The 27,367-nt window shown below is 41.6% G+C and overlaps 1 protein-coding gene across 7 annotated transcripts in view; it reads left to right on the top strand.

The window, feature by feature from the left end:
* The window catches only part of NRG3 (neuregulin 3), a 1,117,203-nt gene that overhangs the window by 574,549 nt on the left and 515,287 nt on the right, over positions 1-27,367 (top strand). The window lies entirely within an intron of this gene.

Raw genomic sequence — 27,367 nt, 5'->3', positions numbered from 1 at the left:
GAGGGTCTAAGTTTCTTCTTTTCTTAAGCAAATTCTTCATAGAGGCTGTCCCCAGACCGTTTTTTTTTTTTTTTGTACCCTATAACCTCTCCCAGAATGACATAGTTAAATCCCATTATTTGAGCTGCCTTGGCAGATGACTCCCAAACTGTATGTATCCCTTCTAGATACACACCAGGGTGGTCAGCCCAACTACCCACAAGGACGTAAACATTGGAGGCACACAGTAGGAAATTAGAGTATTGTGGATGTCATTCCTCACCTAAAGGCCTCAGCAATTATCTATTTTACTGATCTATTTTTTTTCTGTGCTGGACAAATAGGACATAGCTTTGAGTTTTCCTTGAGAGAAGGATGTTAGCATGTCACTTCTATCCTAGGTTCATGTGGAGAAGGATGTCATAAGCATGGCTTCTTAGAGGCTCTCTGTGTCTAAAATGAAATTTTCTCATTAAATGCCTTTCTCCTACTGTTTCCTCTGGCTTGCTGGTTGGTGTAGTTATCCAAGTACTTTCTCCCGCTAAAAACTTGGGAAATATTTTGGATTTTCCTCTCCTTTCCACCTGTCATACCACTCAAACACCAAGACTTTCTGATTCTATACCTAAACATGTGCCTGGGAGCCAGGTTCTTTTCTCCTCTCTGTTGTAGTCCAGTAATTCACTGATTTGAGTCTTTCTATTTCATCCTCCAGAAGGCCACCAGCCTGAATTTATTAAACGTCTCATTTCATTAGACTGGGTAAAGGCGTCTACTGAGTACAGAACCAGTTTATTCTTAGCTTTACATTCAGGCTACTTTACTATCTGGCCTCAACCTACCTAACTCTAATGTGCTTCTTTGGCTGTCAACACTCAGATACTTAAATGGGGATTAATATCCTTGCTCAAATTATCAGCATTCCTAAGACCACACCCTCACTTGTGATACCAAGTGATCACTATCAGAGGCTGCCTTTTTCCCCCACTACCTCCTACTTACTTGTTCATGACCCAGCTTAGTGTCAGAACATCTGAGGAAACTCTCTTCACATTTCAGGCTGATAAAGTCACTTACTTCCCGGTGCTGTGAATGTTCTTACCTGCTTTGGCATCTTTCTCACAGGACCATGCACTCTGTTCCACAATGGAAGAAACTGTGGATTTTAAACTCACACAGTATTGGCACAAGGTAGGTGTTTAATGATTATATAAAGGAATATAAATCATTCTATTATAAAGATACATGCACATATATGTTCATTGCAGCACTATTCACAATAGCAAAGACATGGGATTAACCCAAATGCTCATCAATGATAGACTGGATAAAGAAAATGTGGTACATATACACCATGGAATAGTACACAGCCATAAAAAGGAACGAGATCATGTCCTTTGCAAGGAGAGGGATAGAGCTGGAAGCCATTATCCTCAGCAAACTAATGCAGAAACAGAAAAACAAACACCACATGTTCTCACTTTTAAGTGGGAGTTGAACGATGAGAACACATGGACACATTGGGGAAACAACACAGACTGGGTCCCATCATGGGGAGGGAGTACAGGGCAGGTAGAGAACCAAGAAAAATGCTTGGCTTAATTCTTCGATGATGGGCTGATCTGTGCAGCAAACCACCATGGTACACATTTACCCATGATACAAACCTGCACATCCTGCACACGTACCCTGGAACTTAAAAGTTGAAGGAATAAAAAATTCAAAACTGCTTCCCCCAATGTCCCCTGCCCCTATGCCTGAAAACCTTGTGAAATTTTGGCTCTGAATTGGAAGTCGTATTTCTCTAAGAAGGCAGATTTCTTATTCCTCAGGAATCTACATACCTGCTCCTAGAAACGGTTGATGATATGGCATTAGACAGAACCTCCCCTGAGGGTAGCCCCAGAATGCCAGAAAAATGGGTCAAGAGGAGGCAGTAATTAAGAGTTTTCTAATAGGAGGAGAAGAAAGACAGGAATCTCAAACAAAACTTGTTTACTGGGGCTGTTGTTGCCACTGCAAACTGTGTGAGAAAACAACAAGGTCTCGAATGCTACCCTCTAGGAATGGAGACAGTGGGCAGAAATGGATGCTTCTCCCAAATTATGGTAAATACAGAGTACCAAAATGAACTTCTTTCTTTCTGAGAATGTTCTTCTATTTGAATTTAAGTTTGTAGGCCATGGAGTGCAGGCAACCAGCAGTGAGGGAGGCCAGGCACAGTGGCCCATGCCTGTAGTTCCAGCACTTTGGGAGCTGAGGCAGGAGGATCTCTTGAGTCCAGAAGTTTCAGACCAGCCTGGACAACATAGTGAGACCCCATCCCTAAAAATTTAATAAGTAAGAAAAAAAAAATCACTGAATGAATAAGTCAATGAATTAATCAGTGCATATATATTCTCCAAAATTCCACTCACATTTTAAATGTTGCTTTTCTAAGTCAGTATGCTTCATGATTTTATATGTATTTATTCTTCCCACCTACTCCTTCCACCCCCTGATGTACACACACGTACCTATGGCTTTCAGCCATTTCATATTAGGGAATTTGCCTCATTGTTGTATTCTATGTAACAAGTAGCAGAGTTGTATTCCTCTCTTTAGCAGTTTTTGGGTTGAAAATTGCAAAAGTGTTACTGAACCTCGGAGGTGTTTAGAAACTGTGGGTCAGAAGAGCTTAAGGCTCCTCTGCATGTGGTGTTCTAGTGGATGGAGAATTATTCCATGAATATACAAAATCTCCAAGGCCTTCTGCCGTGTAGAATATAAATAGCTGCTCTTGATGTTCACACTCATTCCTATACACCTTCACCTGGTACAAGGCTTATCCTATAGAGCTCTCCTTTCGCTAGATACAGTTCTATTATGCCTTTTAAATGTTGAGTGATGACAAAATAGGACTTATTGGAGGGGTAAATGAGGGATGATGTTGAGAATATTGATTTTAGTTCCAAATAGAGGAAGCATTCAAAGATTATCTAGTTTCCCCAAGAAATGTGCATCCCGAAGAAATATAGTGCTGCAGATTATTTCCAGTCAGTGCCTGGAGGATATCTTCAGCCATTAGAATCATAATCTACTATTAGAAACAGGTGTTAAATTTTACTAGGGAAATGTATAATGTGCTCCACTTGTGACTTTTCTGGAGAGGGATGTTGAATTTGTATTTTGCCTGTGGCAGCCCCCACCCGTGGTACAGCATCTAGAAAAATTGAGATTTAACAAGGGAAGGAAGCACTAGGGAAAAGAAATCATGTTTTCACTGGTTTATAAGATATGGATTTTAAAATATGTATTTTAAACAATTTTACATAGGACGTTTTCTGCATACATTTACAGAGTATTTCCTGTGAACCAGAAACCGAGCATGTGGTGGATAGTTAGGCATGGTCTCTGCTTTTGAAGGGCTCATATCTGATTAATATACTTTTGTGGCTGTAACAGATTTAATTTTTAAGGAACATAAACATAGGGATATCAAATTTGTGTTCAAAACATCCAAATCGCAATTCTCTCCCACGAATGGCTGCTTCTTTTCCCAGCTCACCTATATTAGAATGCTCTCACCTCCATATCATGAAGGAGATTTCTTTCTGGATCTTGTTATTGATAATGTTTTTATAAGAAGTTTTGGTTCAACTTGTATTGCACTTAATTACTGATTTGGTGAATTTGTATACATGTATATATTCATGTTTATATATTCATGCATATTTAATTGTCTGTAATTCAGCAATTATGTGTATATATATTTATTTATTTGTATAACATTGAATATCCAATTTGTACCCTCAAAGTAACTGAAAACTCTATTAAACTCCAGTGCCTGCTCTGAAAGTTAACTGTCAAGCCTTAGCTCTGCAATTTCTCAAGAGTAACATAACTCCTCTCATTCAGTGCGTAATTATCTTTTACACTGAATGAATAGGGGAAATAGCAAGAAAAGGAGAAGCACTGGAATGAATGCAGCAGCCATCAAGCCCTTTATTCTGTTCCTTAAGCAAAGACTCTTTCTGCGAGCCTAGGGCAGGTCTGAAAGAGATGGAGCTGTCTGAACCACGTGGGGCCATTTGGAACAAGGCTTCCAGATGATGCAGTGAGCCAAGGTGAGGCAGCAGTCAGCTTCCCTGGTAGCAGAGGAAGTTTTCTCAGAGGAGATGCAAGTTGAACAGGGGTCCAACAAAGGAAGAACGTGTAGTGGACATTTTGCAAGACAGGAAGTCAGCTGACAGATATCTGGAAGAGCCTGTGAGATCTTCAGAAGAAACGCCAGGTTTTTTGTTATCCTTGCACCCATGCACTGGCACGAGGCCTGGCCTGAATGAAAGATAGAACTCATTTTCCAAGATGAAATCATCTTTGCATTTGCCGTAGCTTGCGGCTGGTCTGACTTTCCACATTGCTGTAGGTACTGAGGAAGAAAAGGAAAGAATTCATAATCACAATCAATAACAAAGAATGAATACCTTGAAGTCTATGATGAGTCAATCTGTGTATGCATTCATGCATTCTTGCATTTGTCTCTACTAAGATGAACTTAAGTGCCTCCAAGAGACACATTCCCAGGGAATCACATCTTCAGATCATCAGGACCTCCTCACATGGGGCCACATCAAGCATATGTCTGGTCCCAGGCTCTCATTCCCTACTCAACATCTTTCAAGGTAGAAACAGCTCCACTTACTACAATTGTTCATTTATTTGTATACTTTTTTGAGCAACCTGTCTGTATCAAGGACAGTGTAAAGGGTGAAGATCAAAACAATAACTCATTCAGAGCTATAAGAACTCACAGTCTGATGGGAGAGAGATAGCAGAAGACTGTGGGTGGCATGATATGCTCTTCTCCATAAAGAGACACTAGCCATGGGTTTGGAAAGAAGCTCTATAAAAGTGGTTTCTGTGGATTTTTTTAAAGCAGTAGTTCTGCAAGAGGATGCATGACAGAGTGGAGTGGTCTGTAGAAAAATAAGTTTGAGAGAGTGGAGTGGTCTGTAGAAAAATAAGTTTGAGATATGCTTTTAGTTTTATATATCAAGTTCAGCATTTCCCTCTCTGGTAAATTTTTATAAAATGGATTAGCACACTACAAGTTCTCATAAATCCTACAGTAAAGAAACCTACTTGTTTTGTTTAATTTAGGATTTAATTACACCCATGGGCCTCTCTTTGGGGAATGCTGGTTTGTATCTTCCAGATGGCTTCCCTGAGTTATTGTGGGTGCCTATAGGCCTGGTGAGCACAGACAAGACCTGCAATAGAACCCATACCATCAGAGCACTTGAGGACGTAACAAACTTTTGGTCTCTTTCTGGCTAATCTTCCAGCAAGTCAAGTAGTTAAAAACCCTACAGACTGACCTTAGCAGCTGGTTACTCAGCTTCTCCTTGGTGGGAAAACTCATGTTTTATATAATAAATCAAAATCTACAACTTTTGACTTCTCTTTTTGATGTTGTGTTCTGAAGAAATCTGCCTACACCCTCTTCTGGAGCAGATTTGAAAGCATCCCTCAAATCTCTTGTTGCCAAGGCTTCTCAGAAATGTGACTCGTCAAACCCAAAGCCACTCTGTAGTCAAACTGTTCTCATCCTCTGCTTAGGTGGATTTTTAAACAAGGCACTTTAAATACATTTATTGACTGCATAAGTAGTGTGGATTTAACTTGGTCAACACAAAATCGTTTATCAAGTTCAACACTGACATTTTTATTTTGGTAAATCTTGTTGAATCCAACAAAAATTGCCATGTAATGGACAGCCTAATAAAATACTCAACAGGTGCCCTGCCACAACTGAAGGCTTTGTTTTCCACAGTCATTCTCTCTGTTTATATGTTTTCCCTAGTGTTTAACTCAACATCATTTAATCATTAAATTGATACCACAGGTATTTTTTCCAAATTAAAAGCCTTATCATCTATGTTAACTGTATGTCTACCGAAGAGCTGCTTCTTCCTGGAACAAAAAAGAATAGCAATATAATAATAAGCGGTTCTGTACCTCTGTAATACCTGTGTGTGCCAGACAGTGGTCTAGGTGCTGTAAACAATTCAACTTACACACACCTCAAGACAACTCTAGAGGAAGATGAAATTATTATTCCCATTTCATAATTAGAAACTGAAATACAGAGAACTTAAATAACTCGTCTGGATGACTCAAATAGCATATGTTGTTGGAGCTTGAATTTGAACCCAAGCAGTCTTCCTTCAGAGTCCACGCTCGTAAGGATTATGTTATATGACTTGTCTCAGTTGAATTAGTACAGATTTGATCCTAGAAGGCCTTCGGTACAATTGATTTGGCTGTCAAATATTTAAAGAATTGAAGAATCACCTGTGAACATGATGAATAGGGAGAATTCATGTAGGTAAATATTAACATTAGAAAATTTATCTGATAAATGCAAACAATTTAGCAAAACCCAGGAGTGATAGCGTGGGGAGCTGGGGTGTTTGTTTCCTCTTTCACAAAACAAAGCAGCCAACCTTCCATTCTCAAGAAATAGTTTATTTAACTTCTCAGAGGAATAACAGCAAATGTAAATAAAATCAATAACTGCGACTGAAAAATCTTAACAGGGAATGTATATCAGCTTTCCTCTGTGTGCCTCTGCTTGTCTATTTTATTTCAAGATACTGCATATATGATGTCTCATTTGGGTTTCTGCGCTGTACTGGGTTTCAGCAATATATGCATCAAACATTTTGAAAGTCTGCCCCAAGAGGCAAAAAGACCACGTGAATTATACATTGCTTCACAGAGTGATGATAATATAGACCTACTTGCATGATTGTCTTTGAAAATTTTCATCCAGGATTAAAAAAAAGAGAAATATAGTTGAAAGGGTTCTATAGGTTTGACAATTCAAAACAAAAATTGTTATCTCTATGGAAAGTCACAGTGGTTAAGTAGGATTCATATCTCTTCTATTTGGAATCCTGCATGGCCTCTTCTAGTATTTTGTCTGCCAGACTGTGAGTGTCCCCAGATCTATGATATTTTTCGAAAGCTGAGTTGTTATCCTAGCTGATGTCTGATAACCCTATTTATGGCACAGCCATGATGGAAGTAATTATTAGTATTCTTAGCCTTGTTCTATAAACTCATAATGATGTGTTTCATTGTTTGTGGTGTTAGCCTAGGGCTGTTAGACACAATTCTGTTTACGACTATGAAGTCAGACTGTCCATCCAGAACATGACAGATTATGTATTCACTACATCTGCTGAATCAGCTGGGTCTGTGCAGTGAATACCATATCCTCATTTTCAGAACTCCATAAGCTTTCTGGTGAAAATCTGTAAGATTTGACGTGTAATGTGTAGAAAACAATTTACTTCATTTTCTCCCGTTAAATTTATTCCTTGTGGTTTCTGTTATCCGTAGCCTGTAGTTTGCGTTACAAGTTGAAATTCCTTTTTGTTTTTGCTATGGTATAATATCCATGTGAGAATGGTCTTTCTTCACCTCAGATAGAGAAATACAAACCACCATTTTACTCATTCACTGAGAGACTGAACTATCACATTTTTGTAAAACTTGATCAAAATGTGCTTGTGATCAGCTGTCATCTTGTGGAGTTTCCTTTTTTTTCTGCCACAGTTGGAGTTCTAAACCCCTTATAATAAGCACATATATTAGGTATAGTCGTGTGTGGATTAAATAACCTGATTTCTTCCCTCTTTTGGCTTTATCACATTTGTCATATAACTGTCAAGTCTCCCTGAGTATTTGCCCGACATCCATTGAGCACATGTGAAGGAGAAAATGTAGAGGATTTTATAGAGACAGTTTGAAAGGGGATTCCCATGCCTTCTGTCTACATTTCTGTGGCCAACAGTCAGTCACATGATCCCACTTAGATGCAACAGGTTCTATGTAATATAGTCCGTGGCTTAGGGGCTGCCTCAGAAACAGTTCTGTACTCTAAAAGAGGAGTGTGAATCCTTAGTAGACAGGTTGCCAACTGTACCACTCTGTGTGATCTTAGAAGACTTTCTGAGCCTGTTTTCTTATATTTTAAATGAAGAAAACTTAACTACTTTACAGATTATTATTATTATTATATGGGATTATATACACAAAAAAATGTGAGCTGAAAAATGCTATACAGATTCATTATTTTTATAAATGATGTAAGAGTAAAATTCATTTATTTATCTGACCTTAACCTAGAGAATTAGAAGAGCACTCAGGAGCTAGGCCGTATTATGAGTAAATTGTCTTTATCTTCATAATTGTACTTTTTCTTTAGAGCTTCTTTCGTGTCTTCCTGGGGTGTGCCAACAGAGCTGACAAAGTCGAAGCTTATAGATAAGAAGGAAGAGTCTGGGAAAACCAGGATGATTGATCACCCTATCTGCAAACTGATTTTGACCATTTCCAGGGTTTGTCGTCTGTAACCATTGCATTAATTCAATAGTAAAAATTATCAACCAAAGACAACACCTAAACTAAACATCACACAAAATTGTCTCCACAATAGCTTTATGTAGAGAGAAACCAATGTGCAAGGTATAAATGGCACCTGGTGTCTATACTGTGAGAATAAATATAGGGAAGATCATGCACAGGTTAAAAGCCTGATGTTTTGAGCTCAAAACACCTAGTTGGAACTTGTCTGTACATTAACCAATTGCATAGATCTTGGTGAGTTATTTAACTGTCTTGTCTTCTGTTTCTCATTTATTCAAAAGAGAGAAGGTTAAAAGCACGTTGTTTTTATCAGAGTTGAATTTGATGATGCTTCTAAAGGGTTAGCTGCAGGGGAAGTCCACTGTGGGGATTTAGCCACATGCTTTTCATGTGTCATTTTTACATGTCACAGAAATGCCATGGATATATAAAGTTCCACAGCGAGGTAGTAATAAAATTGGAGCTGGAACTCAGGACTGTCTGAATCCAAAGCTCTCATAATCGTATTTTCTTCCCTTTCTCGGCATGGCATTGTGCCTGGCCTATGGTAATTGCTCAGTAAATCACAGCAATTATTGTTATCTTTCACATCTGTGCCCAGGTCCATTGCTAGATGAAAGTGGGTATTTTGTTCGCTAGTCACCTATATATTAGACTTGAGCATTCCTCACAGTACTAGCGGAGCCACAACAGCTCCATACCCTATGAGATCATGGCTCTCCCAGAACCTTCTCTTCAATGACAGCAACTCTTAATGGGGGAAGGTCAAGGAAGTCCCATTTCATAGATTAGGCATAAAGTTGTTTGCTATGTACTTCATCTTGTTACCAATTTTATCTATTTGTAGTGGGTTTGTTTTTCTAAGAAGTTTGAACTATGAGTACTTGTCTTTCTAAAACTGGTTATGAGAAAGAGTAGAACAGGATATAAAAGAGTATCTTAGAAACAAAGAATGGAGAATATATGCTACACTCATGTTCAAACAGTTAAAAGAAAATAAAAAACAATGCCAAAATAACTTACAAAGTAGATCAAGGAGACAAAATACAAAGCCCCAAGTGTAAAATATAATGTATTATTAAGATGGTATTTACAATGAATTAGGAGAAGATCAGTTACTTCATATATACTGCACAACCATTCAGATAAAAAAAGTTAGTTCTTCGTTTCATCTCAAAACACTCAACAATGCACACAATTTCAGATGAACCAAACATCTAAATGTTTAAAGTAACACTACAAAAGAAGCAGAAAACACAGGTGATATCTCTTCGATTTCAGGGAGGGAAAAAGCTATTCTAAGCAAACAAAAAATAAACAATGAAATCAACTATAGAGGCAAATTGTATATTTGGGAAGTTAACTGCTAAAGGAAATCTGTACATCAGAAAGCATATTAAACAAAATTGAGAGGCAAATATTAACCTGAGGAAAACATTTGCAACATACCCTCATTGAGTTTTCACAATATCCCTGTGAGGTAGATAATATTATCTCCATTTATAATGAGGAAATTGAGAACACAGACACTTTAAGTAATTTAGTAATTTGCCCAAGGTCATTCAGCTAATGAGTGGAGGGACTGGAATTTGAACCCTCAAAAACTAAACTCCAGACGCTCTTTACCTCACATGTGACTCCCTCAAGTAAGAAAACAGCTCTAAAGCAAGGGTGCCGTGATTTTGTTTGTTTGCTCTGTAATAAGCAACCATTTACTTTCAGATAATATATAGTCATACATTATTTAATGATGGAATATGTTCTTAGAAATGCATCATTAAGTGATTTTGTTATGCAAATGTCACAGAGTGTACTTAGGCAAACATGCATGGCTTAGCCTACTGCACACCTAGTCTACGTTGTATGGCCTGTTGTTCTTAGGATACGATCTTGTTACTATACTGAATACTGTAGGCAATTGTGACACAGTGGTAAGTATTACTGTATCTGAACAAGTGTAAACATAGGAAAGGCACAGTAAACATACAGGACAAAAGGTGAAAAGTCGTACCACTGTGCAGGGCACTTACATGGAGCTTGCAGGCCTGGAAGTTGCTGTAGGTGAGTCAGTGAGTGAGTGATGAATGAATGTGAAGGCCTGTTTACTGTACACTATTGTGGACTTCATAAACACTGGGCACTTAGATTACACTAAATTTATTTTTTAAATTTGATCTATTCAATAATAAATGAACCTTAGCTTACTGTCACATTTTACTTTTTAAACTTTTAAATTGTTTAACTTTTTGCCTCTTGTAATAACAGTTTAAAACACAAACACATTATACAGCTGCACAAAAATATCTGTTTTTATATCTTTATTCTTAAGTTTTTTACTATTTAAAATGTTTTTCTTTAATTTTTTTTTTTTTTTTTTTTTTTTTTTTGGTAGAGACCGGGCTTCACTCTGCTGCCTGGGATAGAGTGCAGTGGTGTGATCACAGCTCACTCCCACCTCAAACTCCTTGGCTTAGGTGATCCTCCTGTGGTTCCTGAGTAGATAGGACTACTACAAGTATGTGCTACCACAACTGGATAATTTTTTTTTTATTTTTTAACTTATTATTATTATTATTTGGTAGAGAAAGGGTCTCCCTATGTTGCCTAGGCTGCTCTCAAGCTCCTAAGCTCAAGCGATCCTCCCTTCTTGGCATCCCAAAGTGCTGGGATTACAGGTGTCTTTTACTTTTTAAAACTTTTTGTTAGAAAATAAGACACAAACACACACATTAGCCTAGGCCTACTCAGGGTCAGGATCATCAGTGCATCACTCGGTAATAGAAGTTTTTCAGCTCCATTGTAATCTTATGGGACCACCATTATATATGCCAGTTCCTTCTTCACTGAAATGTCATTATATGGTGCATGACTGTAATTTTGGGATTTCTACTCCAATTTTTTCTAACTAGAGTAAAAGAAAGTTCAATATTTAATACACAGAAACAAAATTGTGACATTAAAAAAAAACAAAACAACTCTCTAGAAATATAGAGCTGCCATTAGAAATGCTGCAGCAAGCCTCATTGTCTCCTGAGCACCGGGCCTGACACTTGGCCTGTCCCAGGTCTGGCCATGTCTAAGTGCTGAGGAAGGAAGCCTTTCTGTAGAGTTTTGGTCCACGCCAGCATCCTTTTGCAGTTCTCCTCTGTAACCTGCATTTTCAGGACACTTCCCTACTACGGAATGTATTATTTCCTCTCCTTGGAATGTCTGCGATAATCCTAGGTATCTAGGAAACTGGTTTTCAAAGTGCTAGACAGCATTAGGATGTCTTTGAAGTCATCCTAGAGCTAAGTAATCATTCCCAATAAAAAAAACTTCCATGCATCTGTGAGGTCACTCACTCTAGATAGTAATTTTATGTTCATTTGTCTTATTCCTCTATTAAGTTGGTCTATTATTAAGCCTCCAATTTGTCTTTCAGACCAGTGATGCCCAACCTTTTTGGCACGAGGAACCAGTTTCATGGAAGACATTTTTTTCCACAGATTGGTGGTGGGGGAATAGGGGGAACATGGTTTCAGGATGAAACTGTTCCACCCCAAATCACCAGATATTAGATTCTCATAAGGAAAACACAGCCTAGATCCCTCACATGTGTAGTTCACAATAGGGTTCGTGCTCCTTTGAGAATCTAATGCTGTTGCTGATCTGACAGGAGCTGGAGCTCAGGTGGTAATGCTCGCTTACCCACCTCTCACCTCCTGCTGTGTGGCCTGGTTCCTAACAAGACATGGACCAGCAGCAGTCCATGGCCTGGGGATTGGGGACCCCTGTGTTAGACAATCTCAGTGTCTCCTGAATCCAGCATAGCCAGGAACGTAGGAAGAGCTGCATGATACCTGGTGAGCTGAACCAAACTCCATGGCGAAACAACAGTGCTCTGTATTTATTCTCCGATATGTTCATTTGAGTTCCATATCACAATTCAGCACACACTGGGAGCACAGAAGGGGATCCCCTGACCAGCACCAGCCTGTAGGGATCTGAACATCAGTGAAGGTTACTGCTGCCTTGTGGAAAAGGCACTGATCACTGGAATGGAAAGTTCAGGACAAATTTGGCAGTGATAAACTCAACCCCTCTTTTCTCCCTTTTCTCCACTAAGAAAATCTTAAGGAGGGCCTAGCACCCACTGTGGGGCTACCATTTTTAAAGAGTTCAATGCAGGTTAAAAAGAGCATGTAAAGTGGGTTTAAAGGAAAAGAAGACAAGAAAGGCACACACCATGGTGTGTATGTTTGGGTGGGTGGGGTGTGCTGTAAAACAGCGCAGTCTGCCACTGGGCCTCAGGCCCTGAGAGCTTGGGAGAGTCCTCTGTGTTTCTCCAGAGTCCTCCCTGACTCAGTTCCAGCCGGGCTTTTCACAAGGATGCCTCAATTCATCACATGACTCACAGCCCAACCAGGGGACAGCTGTCCATGCTTGTGCTGATGGTCTAGCTGGATAAGGGAAATGGGTAAACTAGGGTATATAATAAGCTCCTTGGAGGACTGAGAGATGTAAAAACTCTTCTAAGAAGAGTGTTTCCTCTTTGGCTTTGTAATCTTATTGCATTGTCTTTATTATCAATGACAAACAGAGCATCCACTCTGTTCCAGACATTTTCAGAGGTGCCAGGGTTCAAAGATGAACTCCATCCTGAGGAACTGGTCACATCTGTCTATAGGGAATTCAATCTATTTGTGTGCCAGAAGTTCATACACACACTGACAAAAACAAAAGTCATTAAGGGACTGGCTTCTAGAAGAGAGATGTCACTGGAGAATGAAGTAGAAAAAGGCTGGAGAAACTGGAATCAGAGGCAACAGGGACCAAGTCCTCACTCTGTCTCTCAAGAAGGACACAAAGAACAGTGATTATAGTGTACACCTTGGAGTAAGATAGACCTGGATTTAAGTTCCTACTGTGATATTTCTAAATTCCAAAGCCTAGACCCAACCTCATGCAGCATCAGTTTTCTAATCTGAACAAGGAAAGAAAGAATATGTATCATCGTTGGGTTAAAAGAGTTGAGTGTTCACATAAAGCATGCTCACATAATGTTCTCACAGTCTCTCATGAGGTAGCATTCCCCAGGCCTTAGCGACTTGTGGGTAGAAGTGAAGGCTTACTAATATTCATGCCCAGAATTTTCAGCTGCATTGTCTCCACTGGAGGAAACAGAAGGTCATCAGCCTCCTGCGTTGAGTCTCTCCATTCACTGGCAGTTTCTCTTAGATTGATGCAGCTGCTTGCCACACTATAGCTACAGCAGCTTGCCCCATCACCATGGCCAGGGCTGCTACCAAATAGCCCTTCTTGTCCATACTCCCATTCTCTACCTTTGGGTCACTGGGGGCATTGTAGAATCAAAGTGCTTTGTTTATTTCTTGGCATGCTTTATTACCTGTATATTACCCTGAGCCATATCTTCCATCACCCTGTTCAGTTCTCACTATTCTGCCATGTCTGTGAGCCTTTATCTTGCATTGTTATGCATTGCTGTGGGCTGAGGGCCCTGCCCCTACTTCAGATGTCTCTACAGAGTTGCACTGGTCTCTAATTGTTGCTGTTACTACAACCATTGCTGAGGGCCCTGCACCTACTTCAGATTTCTCTACAGAGTTGCACTTGTCTCTAATTGTTGCTGTTACTACCACCATTGTTAGTGTTATCAACAGACTTTTTTGACTGATAGAATTGGATTGTAAACAAGTGCAAGTGCATGTATTCGTTCATTCAGAAACCACACACTGAGCAACTATTGCATGTTTAATATTATTTCAGACAAGGAGGATGCAATAGTGAGCACAGCTGACCCAATCCCTGACCTCATTCAGAAGTTTATAGTCTAGAAACATATCTTCTCTCCCACCTTTCTGCCTGGAGAAAAGAAAAACAGCGCTGCTCTGTCCTGTGTTGAATTATTTCTCAACATCTCTGCATCATCCTTTGAATGTAGTCTGCACTCCTCCCATGCGAGCCCTCCAACAGCATCCACTTGATCCCAGAGAAAGGAAGTAATATTCACCTAAAAATAACAAGCATATCAACCTCGGCTTCTGCCAGCCATGATTCCCTGGGAATACCATTTATTTCAGGAGCTGAAACACAGAAAATATCAGCAAAAGTTACCCCTAATTGTTGGACCTCCTTAGTTCCAGTCAGATTATTTTTCAAGAAAAAAGATAATGCTACTTCATTTGCTCATTCCCATGATTGTCAGGAGTATGATACGGGAATACAAAAGACAAAGAATCAGTTTGGAAACTGCTAGAGGAATTGAGTAATGGCAAGGTCATGATTCTCTTTATTTTGATAGCTGGTGGAGCATTTGCTTCTTGCCTTTCCCTAACTGGAGTGAGGATTCCATCTTTCTCCTCTTTTTGCTGCCTACACAATCTCACTTTCTCTACAAGCCCTTTCCGTTACATTCTCTTTCTCCATCCCTATGCCATTTTTCTTACGTGTAAAATGGGAATAATAGCCATACTGACATCAAGATAGGTTTTGCGGACTGAGTTGGTACATCAGATTACGGAAACATGTCCACAGTAGAGTGCTTAAGGGTTGTGTGGCTAAGGCTTTGGAGTTTGGCTTCCTGGCTTCGTTATTTGCTTTGACTTACCTTAGGCAAATCTTAACCTCTCAGTGTAAAATAGAGAAACTAATAGCTACTTAAAAGTTGTAATTATGACTTATAATTCATGTCTATAAAGCATGTAGCACAGTGTCCCACATAGTAAGTAGTGAATATAGCTAGCTACTAAATTTATGATGAATATTATTACATCTTTCTTTTCCTCCCTTTACCTCGAGAGTGCTACTTAATTTGCTCTGTTTTGATCTCTGTCTTTCATGCAATTCTCTATTCATTTCAGTGCGGGAAAGGACTGAGATGAGAATGACATAACATCTGGAGACAGTGCAGGCTTTCTGGCTTCTCTTCTTAGCTACACGTGCCACAGGGTTATGGCAGTGTAGGGAATCAGCAGATAGGGTCCCTGGCTGACCAAGAAGTTCCAAGGAAGCACAGATATAAAACTGCGGGAGGCCTGCTCTCAGGGCTCTGCAGTCCCTGTGTGACCCTGCTAGAGCCTTGCACCGGCAGCTGCAGTGTGAGGAGCACCTCCCCAAGAGGAGCCCTCTATCCTCCCACATGCCTGCTCTTTGATCAATAGTCATCTGTTCAGGACATTTGAATTATTTCCTTCTCCATTTGTCATATGGATTGCCTAATATTTATATGTGCTGTTTTTCACATTACTCTGAAAGATTTCTAAGTTATACTTCTTTATGTGCTCTTGGATTGCTGGCTTACGCCACCACTGCCACCACCATCAAAAACATCACCATTACCACCATGAACACTCTCACGAATACCATTATGATCACTATCACCACCGCTATAATCAACACCATCACCACCACAACCACCACCATTAACACCATGACCACCACCACAATCACCACCATTAATACTACTGCCACCATCAACACCACCACCACAAACACCAACACCACTACCACCACAACATTAACACTGCCACCATCAACACTACCACCACCAACATTAACACCACCACCAGCATTAACACCACCACCCCCACCAACACCACTACCACCACAACCACCACCATTAACACCACTGCCACCATCATCACCACCAACACCACTACCACCACGACCACCACCATTAACACCACTACCACCAACACCACCAACAACAACATTAACACCACCACCACCGCTAACACCACCACCACCACTACCACCATTAACACCACCACCACCACCAGCACTGATACCACCACAACCACCACCATTAACACCACTGCCACCATCAACACCACACCACCAATACCACCACCACCACCATTAACACCACCACCCCCACCAACACCACTACCACCACAACCACCACCATTAACACCACTGCCACCATCATCACCACCAACACCACTACCACCACAACCACCACCATTAACACCACTACCACCATCAACACCACCAACAACATTAACACCACCACCACCGCTAACACCACCACCACCACTACCACCATTAACACCACCACCACCGCTAACACCACCACCACCACTACCACCATTAACACCACCACCACCAGCACTGATACCACCACAACCACCACCATTAACACCACTGCCACCATCAACACCACCACCACCAATACCACCACCACCACCATTAACACCACCACCCCCACCAACACCACTACGACCACAACCACCACCATTAACGCCACTGCCACCATCATCACCACCAACACCACTACCACCACAACCACCACCATTAACACCACTGCCACCATCATCACCACCAACACCACTACGACCACAACCACCACCATTAACGCCACTGCCACCATCATCACCACCAACACCACTACGACCACAACCACCACCATTAACACCACTGCCACCATCATCACCACCAACACCACTACCACCACAACCACCACCATTAACACCACTACCACCATCAACACCACCAACAACATTAACACCACCACCACTGCTAACACCACCGCTACCACTACCACCATTAACACCACCACCACCAGCACTGATACCACCACAACCACCACCATTAACACCACTGCCACCATCAACACCACCACCACCAATACCACCACCACCACCATTAACACCACCACCCCCACCAACACCACTACGACCACAACCACCACCATTAACGCCACTGCCACCATCATCACCAACACCACTACCACCACAACCACCACCATTAATACCACTACCACCATCAACACCACCACCAACATTAACACCACCACCACCACTAACAACACCACCACCATTAACACCACCACCACCACCAGCACCACTACCACCACAGCCACCACCATTAACACCACTACCACCATCAACACCACCAACAACAACAACATTAACACCACCACCACCACTAACACCACCACCACCACCACTATCATTAACACCACCACCAGCACCGCTACCACCACAACCACCACCATTAACACCACTACCACCATCAGCACCACCACAACCACCACCACTACCACCACCACCAACACCATCACAAATATCATTATGACTACAATCATTACCGCTATCATCACCATCACCACCATTAACACCACCAGCACCACCTACACTGCTACCACCACAACCACCACCAACACTACTACCACCCCAACCACCACCAACACCACCAATACCACTACCACCATTACCACCACCAGCAACACCAACACCACTACCACCATCACCACCATTGACACCATCACAAATACCATTATGACTACTGTCATCACCGCTATCAACACCATCACCATCACCAGCACCACCACCATCACCACCACCATTAACACCACTACCACCATGAACACCAACACCAACACCACTACCACCACCACCACCGACACCATCACAAATACCATTATGACTACTATCATCACCGCTATCATCAATACCATCACCACCACCATCACCACCACCACTGTTAACACCATCACCACCAGCACCCACCATTACCACCATTTCCACTGTGTGTCAAGCTTCCTCTCCTCTGAGACATTTTTTCTGTTTCTGGCTCAGACTTGTACATCCCTCCTATTTGCTTTTTCTGTTCCCACATTTTTATCATCACACATGTCACACCCACTAACTGATTTTGGATTGAATCCTATAAAATACAGCTCATGTAGATTTATCCATTTGAAATTGCTGAAATTTGACCGTTTTTGACTGTTTGATTATTTCACATGATTCAAGCTAGTATTTATCTACCCACCCCATTAAACTGTTAGTTACATGAGAAAAGGAGAACTTTTACTCTATTTTGGCAACACCTGGCACAGTGCTTGATGTGTAGTTGATACTTGATACAGGTGCATTGAATAACTGAATGAGGCATATGGCATAAGCTTTATAGACTCTGAAGCAGTATTCAAATGTAAGAGACTGCTGTAGTAAAACAATTGAGCATATAAAAATATCTTCGTATTAGGCCAGGTGCAGTGACTCACACCTGTAATCCCAGCACTTTGGGAAGCTGAGGCAGGTGGATCAACTGAGGTCTGGAGTTCAAGACCAGCCTGGCCCACATGGAGAAACCCCATCTCTACTAAAAATACAAAAATTAGACAGACTTGGTGGTGCATGCCTGTAATCCCAGCTACTCGGGAGGCTGAGGCAGGAGAATCACTTGAACCCAGGAGGTGGAGGTTGTGGTGAGCCGAGATCATGCCACTGTACTCCAGCCTGGACAAGAGTGAAATTCTGTCTCCAAAAAGAAAAAAAAAAAAATCTATCTATCTATCTATCTATCTATCTATCTATCTATCTATCTATCTATCTTAAAAGTCCATAGAGGTTGATTTGAAAATGAAGAAAAGTCAGTGTGAGACTTTAAATCATAGAAGTTAAAATATTGTCTAGAGGTAAGTCAGGGGCAGCCTTGGGGGATGAGTAGGTAGGGTCCCATTTTCTTCTTCTATCTCTGCTGCTCTACCTTTATTTGTTGTGTATATTAATGATCCAAACATACATATATATATATATATATATGTTTATATTACTCATAAGAAATTTAAAAATTCTGTAATAGATGTCATGGAGCCAATAAAGGACTTCAGGCAGGGAAATGTCCTGTTGAGCTTTGTAATTTTGGGATGTAAGTTTTGGATGGGCAGGAGCATCAGTGATGGAGTGAAGAGATTGAAGCTGGAGGCCGAAGGGTCAGTGAAGAGATGGGAGCTGAGAAGAGGAGATAGGCTGGATAGGAAGCTAGGAATATTCATCTCACTGGAGGATGAGGGGACTGAGAGGGGAAGTCTGCCTTGATCCCAAGATTGAGAGTGATTAGGGGGCTGTGTGGATAGCAGTGTCATTCTCAGAGACAGGTGCTGTAAGAATAGTTTTGGGGAGAAAGATAGTGAATCTGATTTGAGTTGATTGAGTGGGAGATATGAGTATACAAGTCTAAAACTGACCTTGCAAAGTGGGTAGGCTGATAACTGTCTTTTTTTATTTTTTCCTGTTTTGTTGATGTGGAAATTGTGGCTCACAGAGGTTGCTTGAATGACCAAAATAGAGAAGAGCCAGGGAAATATAGGGCTGGTCTTGAACCCAAGATGACTACATTCTTTAATTTCTTCATTATCTGTCCACCTACTAGAAAGTCATATTGGAATTGATGAATGCCAGCTCCCCAGGCGTCCTTGGCCTCCTTAGGATTGGATGTATCCAGAAACTGACTAGCGAGCAGCTCTTTTAAGATTTTAATTGATCATTAACTGACTTGCCCTCTGAGCACTTTTTGCTCCTGCTTTGAATTTTTAGACAGATGGCAGGCGGTTATTTCCTCAGCTTTGTCATCTTTCACATGGCAGATGAAATATCAAGCACAGACTTGGAGAAGGATCATAATTCATTATAATTAGTCTTCTTTGATCATTTGTCCTTTGTCCTAAGTACAGTAGCAACATTTAATTGTGGCTGAAACATTAGTCAAGAACAGTGAACAAAATGCTCTCTCTCTGTCTTCCCTCAATATAGGTCTGAGGGCACCACTGATGTTGGGAAACCATATTCTCAATTGTCTTTTTAAATAGCTATAGAGCAGCAAGTGGAAGGAGCCTTGTATTTAGAAGCCATGACATGAATATGGCCTATTTTCCTTGATCATGTTAGTATTGTTAATTAACATACTGACCATTTAGTACTGTTGTGAGAATTCAGGAAGGAAAGGAACTAACTTAACTGATGACCTCCTCTATGCTTGATAATTTACTGATATGATCTCACTTCCTCTTCAGAGCATGTCAAGGCTGAATAACTGGGCAAAGTCATGCAGCTACTGCATGGCAGAGATCCAACCCCTCAACTGCCTGAATCCAGAGCCTATGCATTTGTACAAGCTTGTTTATCTGCACTCTCTTGTAGTGCATTTACTTAACAAACCAAGTTAGATTGTAATCGAAAGCAGATGCCATCATATCACTGTGTGAATCTAGAAAACCATGGCTCTGCGAGGTGACACTGAGAGTGGCAGTTGCTGGATAATATGTTGTTACAAATTAACTTCTTGCCCTGCCAATTAAAAAATACTTTATTAAATAAAGTAATGATGCTCTTTTATGCCTGTTGTGTGATTTAGACTTTATTAGTCAATATAATCGTATGACTTAGCTTTCAATCTTTACACTCACTTACCCAAGTCTTATGAATCAGGTGGGGAAATGAAATTAGTTCCATTTTACAGATCAGAGAATGGAGGCTCAGTTGTTGCCACTGCTATTGAAGGTCAGCTAGCTTTTAAATAATCAGACTGTAGACATGCAGATTCACGTGACCTCTCCTAAAGAAGATCCAAACAGTAGCAAAAATATGAAGACTTGGGCTCAGGAAAATTTTTTTCTTAGAAGCTGACATTCAGCTCCAAGTCATATGGTTAGGGTTTGCTTCTTTCCATTTTTCAATTTCTGACACTAAGTGATAATTATAGAGACTGAGAAGCACCCAGTGCATTTGCTGAAGCTAATTGACTCGATGGGGGGAAGGCTGATTGTGCAGCAGAATCCAAACTACCAATTAAAGAAGAAGGAAATCACATGCACATGATATCTTGGATATTTATATCATGGGGAACTAAAAGAGCCAGCCTTCTTTGTCACTGTGGAGACAGTCTGAGAGTCAAAGTGCCCGGCCCTGGGGTGGTCAGCTTGAGGCCTGGGTTTGGCCAAGACCGCAGCCAGCAGCACCCTGTCAGCAGCTTCTCAGCCCCTAATGAGTGCTCTGGAGGCTGTGCTTCTAGGCTAAAATGGGAAAACTTGGCAAAGGAAGATATTAGATTCATTGCACAATGAGAGAGGAAATCAGGCAAATAGAAGCTGCATCAATCAATTAATTATCAGAAAAAGAGGGCTCAGAATACACTAATGATGCTAACTTGTGTTCAGTGCTTTGGAGTTTAGAGTGTATGGCTCTCTCAACAACAGCCACTTAAGAAGCAGGAGTATTTCCCCCAACTTCCAGCAGGCAAGTGCATGCCCTGCTTCCCACATCTCCTAGGCAAGAGGAGCCAGGCCAGGAATGCAGGCTTCTGACTTATGGGCTGCCTGCATTGATGAGTGCTGGGGATGGTAGTGGGGAGTAGCCTTGGTGTGGTTTACAGCTGATACTCCCAGGAACTGGTTTTTCTTTGTTTGTTTGTTTGTTTGTTTGTCTCTAAATTCTATCTTACTGAAGAGCATCTCTACAGTGGCACACCAGAGTGGCTGGAAGGCTAATGATAATGGGGCCATTAACTAAATAACGGTGCTGGCACAAAGAAACAGCCATGCTAGGATCTTAATTAGGCTCTGGCTGAAGCAGAGATGCAGCACATTTGCAAGAAATTTCTGGTTGACTAATCTGGTGTCAAATTAAGAGTGTTCACTCTGGGTTGTCTCAAGTCAGTCACTGTATGATTTAAAAAGTTGTCTAAACCAAGAATTCCAAGTGGGCCAATCTCTTAGGAGAATAGAGGACTTGCTTCCCTAAGAGCTAGCTCCCTGGAATAGTTTAGCACCAGGATCCCTTTGTCTTCCTTGACTAACAGTTTAACTTTACAGGCTTCTCAGCTGGGAGTCCACTGTTTCTGTCCCTCTAATAAGGGCTGAAGTCCGTCTGGCTGTGTACCTAGGTTACTAGAGCTGAAAAGCAGTTGGCAGTCCTGGATGGGCTCTTTCTGAGCAGTTCTCCTACCTGCAGCAGCAGTTAAATGGTGCTGGGAAATGAATCAGGATCAAAGGGGAGCTTGAGGCCAGTGCCCAGAACCTGGGCGCTCAGGGGTTGGGGGGCGACAGAACAGAACAAAGTAGTAGGGAAAGCACGGTGTCACATGGACCTTGTATTTCACATGACCTCTGCTCTTCCCACTGGTTATGGGATAGAGCCATCATGTTAATTCTGCTGGGCCTTTTTCAATACCTTTAAAACGGGCTTATTCATTTCTATGTCATGTAAGAGTCATGAAGTTTTGACGAGGTTAGAGTTTAAGACTCTAGCCAGGAACACAGTAAATACTCAGGGAACAGTCATTGCTTCTGGATCTATCCAGCTTCTTTAGAGGCCTGATGTCTCTATCAGGATGTGCCTTGTGATTGCCCAGGCACACATGCCTGTTTAGATTGAGGTCCCAACCCGCCTGACTTCATTGGCTCTGCCCAGTGGTACACTCCCTTGATCTCCTCTATTCTTGCCTTCACTTCCAGGCACCTGAGTCTGGCCTTTCTCCTTGATGGATAATTCAAATCCTGTCATCCTCTGACTATTCCTCCTCTTCTCTTCCAACCTCTGTGTCTTCTACTTGGTACAGCAACTCTGACTGCCCTTGGAATAACACCCTCCCCAGCTCAACCACTTCTCATCAGAATCATGAACTCTAGAAGCAGAATCCACCAGGCTTTCTTCCCCAAAGAGAATATGCATCACAAGAGGAACTTGAGTAAGCAGATAGGATCTCTGAAGCAATGCCCTAGCCCCTTTCTTTGGCTTCTTGATGGATTCTATTGGGAAGAAATCAACTTCAACATCCATCTTCTATTGGAAACTGACTCCTCTGATTGCAACTAGGGAGATAGGGTCTTAATAAAACAGAATTACTGGACTAGGAAAGTTTAGGCCTTGAAATCGACCTGCTTCTAAAAGTAAACAGGTAGGCAGCTCAGGCCAGGAAGCTGAAAGAAGACTGGTAAATAAGCAGGATGCTGTCTGAAGAACCCATGCAGAAAGGTGATTAATGGAGATCCAGCAGGCAGGTGGGGTCAGCGACTCTGGAAATAAGGACACAACATTAAAAGCCAGGCCAGTACCCAAGAAATCAGACAGACGTGTGCTGCTGGGAATAGGGTGAATTGAAGCAGAGTCTAGATCCTCAGGTTAGATGGGAACAGGAGGAACATGGCATAGCCTCAGTCCTGGAAGGAGATGCACACACAATGAGGAGGTGAGGACAGGCAAGGGGAAGGAGAATGGGTTTTGTGCTGGGTTTCAGGATGTGAGGCCCCAGTACCCTGACCAAAAAAAAAAAAAAAAAAAAAAAACATATTTGTCATACATTCTTAAGCAGGCGAAGGCAGATGGACAGGGATCCACAAAGAGCTTCAAGGATGTGCAAGCTGGTAAGTCCGCAGATTGACTTTGCAGAGATTCTATCAACTTATTTAAATAGGGGACCATTATTGAATTTTTACCTGTTCCCCAGCAGATAGAATCAACTGAGATAGCATGTGAAGGAGCCCTGTAAACACTCAAGCACTGCACTTTATTGACAAGTTTATCCTTTGTAGAACTGCTGGTGTTTTGTGAGCCCATTATTGTACTCACTAAATATTAGCTACTCAAACATTTGCTATTATGATGTGGCAGAGAAAACTGTGAAATATTAATTTACATTTATGCATTTCCTCTTGCCCTTATCCAAGAAGGTAGCAGGCTCTGGGCTTCCAGGCCTGCAATATACTTCTGTTCCTCATTTTATCTATTCCACGCTGCCAAACTCATGGTGAATATTTAAGAGGCAGAGGCCCTCTCAGGGAAACAAGTAAAAATGGGATATGTTTTCCTTTGCTCTGAAGACGATTTGCAGTCCTGGAAAAGGAAGGAAGTATGTTGAATCCTATGGGAGAGGGAACTTGTGTTCTGTTCCCTGGAAGTAGACCAGGAAGGTGGCCTGCTTGCAGAGAGACAAGACTGTGAATCCACACCAAAGGGCCCCAGGACCCCGAGCTGCTGGACAGGAAGGGAACTGGAGGACAGGAATAGTAGGGCACTCACTGGTGACTCGTGAGGATGGATGTCCTGTGACTGATGCGCTAAGACATTCATGCTACCAAACAACGCTGTGCCTTCTACCACTCTGGGACTAAGGGGCATATTAGAGGAAGGGACTTAAGCTTAGTCATAAGTATATTTTATTTTCTTTCCTCCTTGGCAGAGAAGGATATATCATATTAAATTTAACTTGATTTTAAGGAAACAAGTAATATGGCCTATGTGCCCATATTCATGGTGTGTGTGTGTGTGTGTGTGTGTGTGTGTGTATTTTGAAGGTCATGAATTTTGCATAACTGTTGTATGATCACATATCTCCTGAGGGAAATGGAAAACATTTGACTAGCACCTACTATATATGCCCCTGTTTCTAGCACATCACTAAGGCAATCAAGTTGAGACCTCAGAATAACCTGTGAAGTATTAGTGTCCTCTTTATATAGACAACAAACTGAGTTAAGTGATTCTGCCCTAGGATAGGTGGTTAGTGTTCGAAGTAGGATTTGAACCCAGGTCATGTGATCCCAAAGTTCAGCCTCCCTCCACCACATCACACTGGATTCCACAAGAAGGAGGAGGTTAGCAGTGACACTGCTCCTCCCTTGCATGGGAAGGGTGGGCGGCTGTGGCAGGAGATTTAATAACTATGAACTGTGATAAAAAATAATTCTCTTGAATTTATATGGAAATGTCAGACCTTTAGAGAGGGCACTGCTGAGAGGCTGAATCACTGAAGAGGATGAGGTTACATATGAGAGACCTTCAGTGTGACCTAGATCTGTTGTATTTTAAAAAACAGTTATCACTGTCCTCGCCACCATCTCCCCCCGACCACCACCTTTTTAAATCTCAGCATTGAGGAGAGATTTCTATGGATACGTTGGCATTGTCCAGGAGACAGGTGATACAAAAAAGACCTGACAGATTTCTCCTAGGCAGAGAATTATGTGAGGAGGGTGTTGAATTACATCTAGGAATAGAATAGTCTGCTGGCGCTGCAGCTACAGGGAAATGCTTTGCTGAATAACAGCAGGCACTTTAGATCTATTGCATCTAATGGAATCTTCAGTGTGGTTAAAAGAAGTAGAAATTCTGATTTGATTCCCCTTATTTTGATGGTCATAGGGAAGGATGGAGAGTGATATAGAGAGGAGAGAGAGAGAGAGATAAAGAAAGGGAAGGAGGGAGGAAGGGAGGAAGAGAAAGAATCTTTGCATTTAAATCAGTGACAGTGGGAGAGAAAACAAGCAACATTCCTGACTTCTTGCTGTCATTGAGCAAGGTTTCTTATGGCTCAGAAAGACAAGCTCCTGGTCATCTAGGTTTTAGCTTCTTTGTGAAGTGAATGAGCTCACCTGCAGCTCATCACGTGCATTTTTAGATAAGTTTGCAAGGAAGCTGCAGTTATTCATTTGGCCTGTTGAGTTCTTTTCATTTTTCCTTTCAAAAATGGTTCTTAAGTGAAAAGATACATGTTTATTGCCTCCTTCATTCTTTCCCTCTCTTTTTCCCTCCGTTCCTTCTGCTTTCCTTCAGTTTCCCCCTCCTTCTTTTCCTGCTATGAACACTTATTGAATGCTTGTGTTTACAAAGCATTGAGATAAGTACAAGGGAGATAGTAATGGTCAGACACAGAGAGCTCCTGGTGCACACTGTAAAGAAACCCAGATCTGTAGAAAGCTAAAGGACCCATGGAGCAAGAGGCATATCAAACAGAACTTGAAAGGTGAGTGGCACTTCAGGACCCAGAGACTGCCTCTTGGTTGTGGTGGTGGTGGTGGTCGTGATGGCATTGTGTTGGGGGAAAAGTTCTGATGAGGGATGTAAATGAGAAAACTGACAAAGACATGCAGTTCAGGGAGTGATCATGGCTAGGTCATGGTGGCTAGAATAAGGGTGTGTATGCATGGCATATCAGGAACCAATTGTGAAGGTGGAGAGCCAGCCTCTGAGTACCTAGGAGCCAAGCTACTTCTCTGGGTACCTGACCTTGCCAAAGATTTCTGAGTGCATAGGAAGCCTGGCCTGCACAGGCATGCAGACATGAGCTCTGTGTGTCTGAATGCACATTAGTTCAAGATGTTTACTTACTGGATATTGCAGTTCAGATTAGACGGTGAAAATGAATGGATGTTATCATTATTATTTCCTTCTAATTACTTCCTTAGTTAAGGTCAAAATAGAGCCAGTGGTGATCATTTTTTCCCTTGCATCTTTGAATGTGCATGCTAAGAAAGGCAATGTAGTGGCAAGCTAATTGCTTTCATCTCACCTAGTGAATTGTACAAAAAACTGGGCCATGTTTATACTTTTTCAGACTTTAGAAGAGGGAAGTGATGGGAGCCTCTGTGTATGCTGCTGTCAGGTGGGAGCCCTCCCTCTGGCCTCTTTATAACCTGTGTCTGAGATGCAGGGCTCAAATTCAACGCCATGTCAAGGCACACTGTAAAAGAAGGGCTTTGGGTTTCTGAGCTCCCATCTAAACAGATCTCTTTATTTATTGGGATTCATTGATCATTAATATTTGCAGTAAAGATATCTTTCAGTGAGAGTCAGGTAGCTTGGTAGAAATCGCTGAGGTCTTAGAGCCCGATAGAGCTGGATGAAAGATCTGTCCTCACTACTCATGCTGTGGGTAACTTCACACAAGTGGCTGAAACCCTCTAGGCTTCAATTTTCTCCTCTCTTGAGAATGTATTATAAAGATAATATGAGACAGAATGTGTGAAACACATTATAAGTACTCAATAAAAGAGAACGATAATTATTTAACAGTGTTAGCTACAGGGACAGAAATCATGGAGAGTTCAATAGTACTTTGTTAAGACTGGAAAGATTCTGCATCCTCATGATAGAGTTCGTCAGAGGCCCATGACTGCCTAATGGCACTTGGCAAAGAAAGCTGATAAGCTGGAGGCAGGTTCTGGCAGTACTCAGCCAGGTAAAACAGCAATGCTATCTCAGTGACAAACCCCAGTGTCCTCTGGCGATAGTCTCATTTGCTGTTAGCTCCAGCTCTGGTGGCTGTCCTGCCTGGCTTCAGCTCAGCAATCCTTTTCCCCACTGCTGTTTCCAGAAACAAGTCTCAGCTCCATTTCCCAGAAACAGTCCTTGGTTGAAGTGAGAGCTTCCAACCCTCCCTCCTCAAGCCCTTCTGCCCTGCTCAG

The sequence above is a fragment of the Rhinopithecus roxellana genome, chromosome 11, assembly GCF_007565055.1.
Source record: "Rhinopithecus roxellana isolate Shanxi Qingling chromosome 11, ASM756505v1, whole genome shotgun sequence".
NCBI classification, from domain to species: Eukaryota; Metazoa; Chordata; class Mammalia; order Primates; family Cercopithecidae; genus Rhinopithecus; species Rhinopithecus roxellana.
Note: the sequence above shows the minus strand (reverse complement) of the source record. Positions and strands in the feature narration are given on the sequence as shown.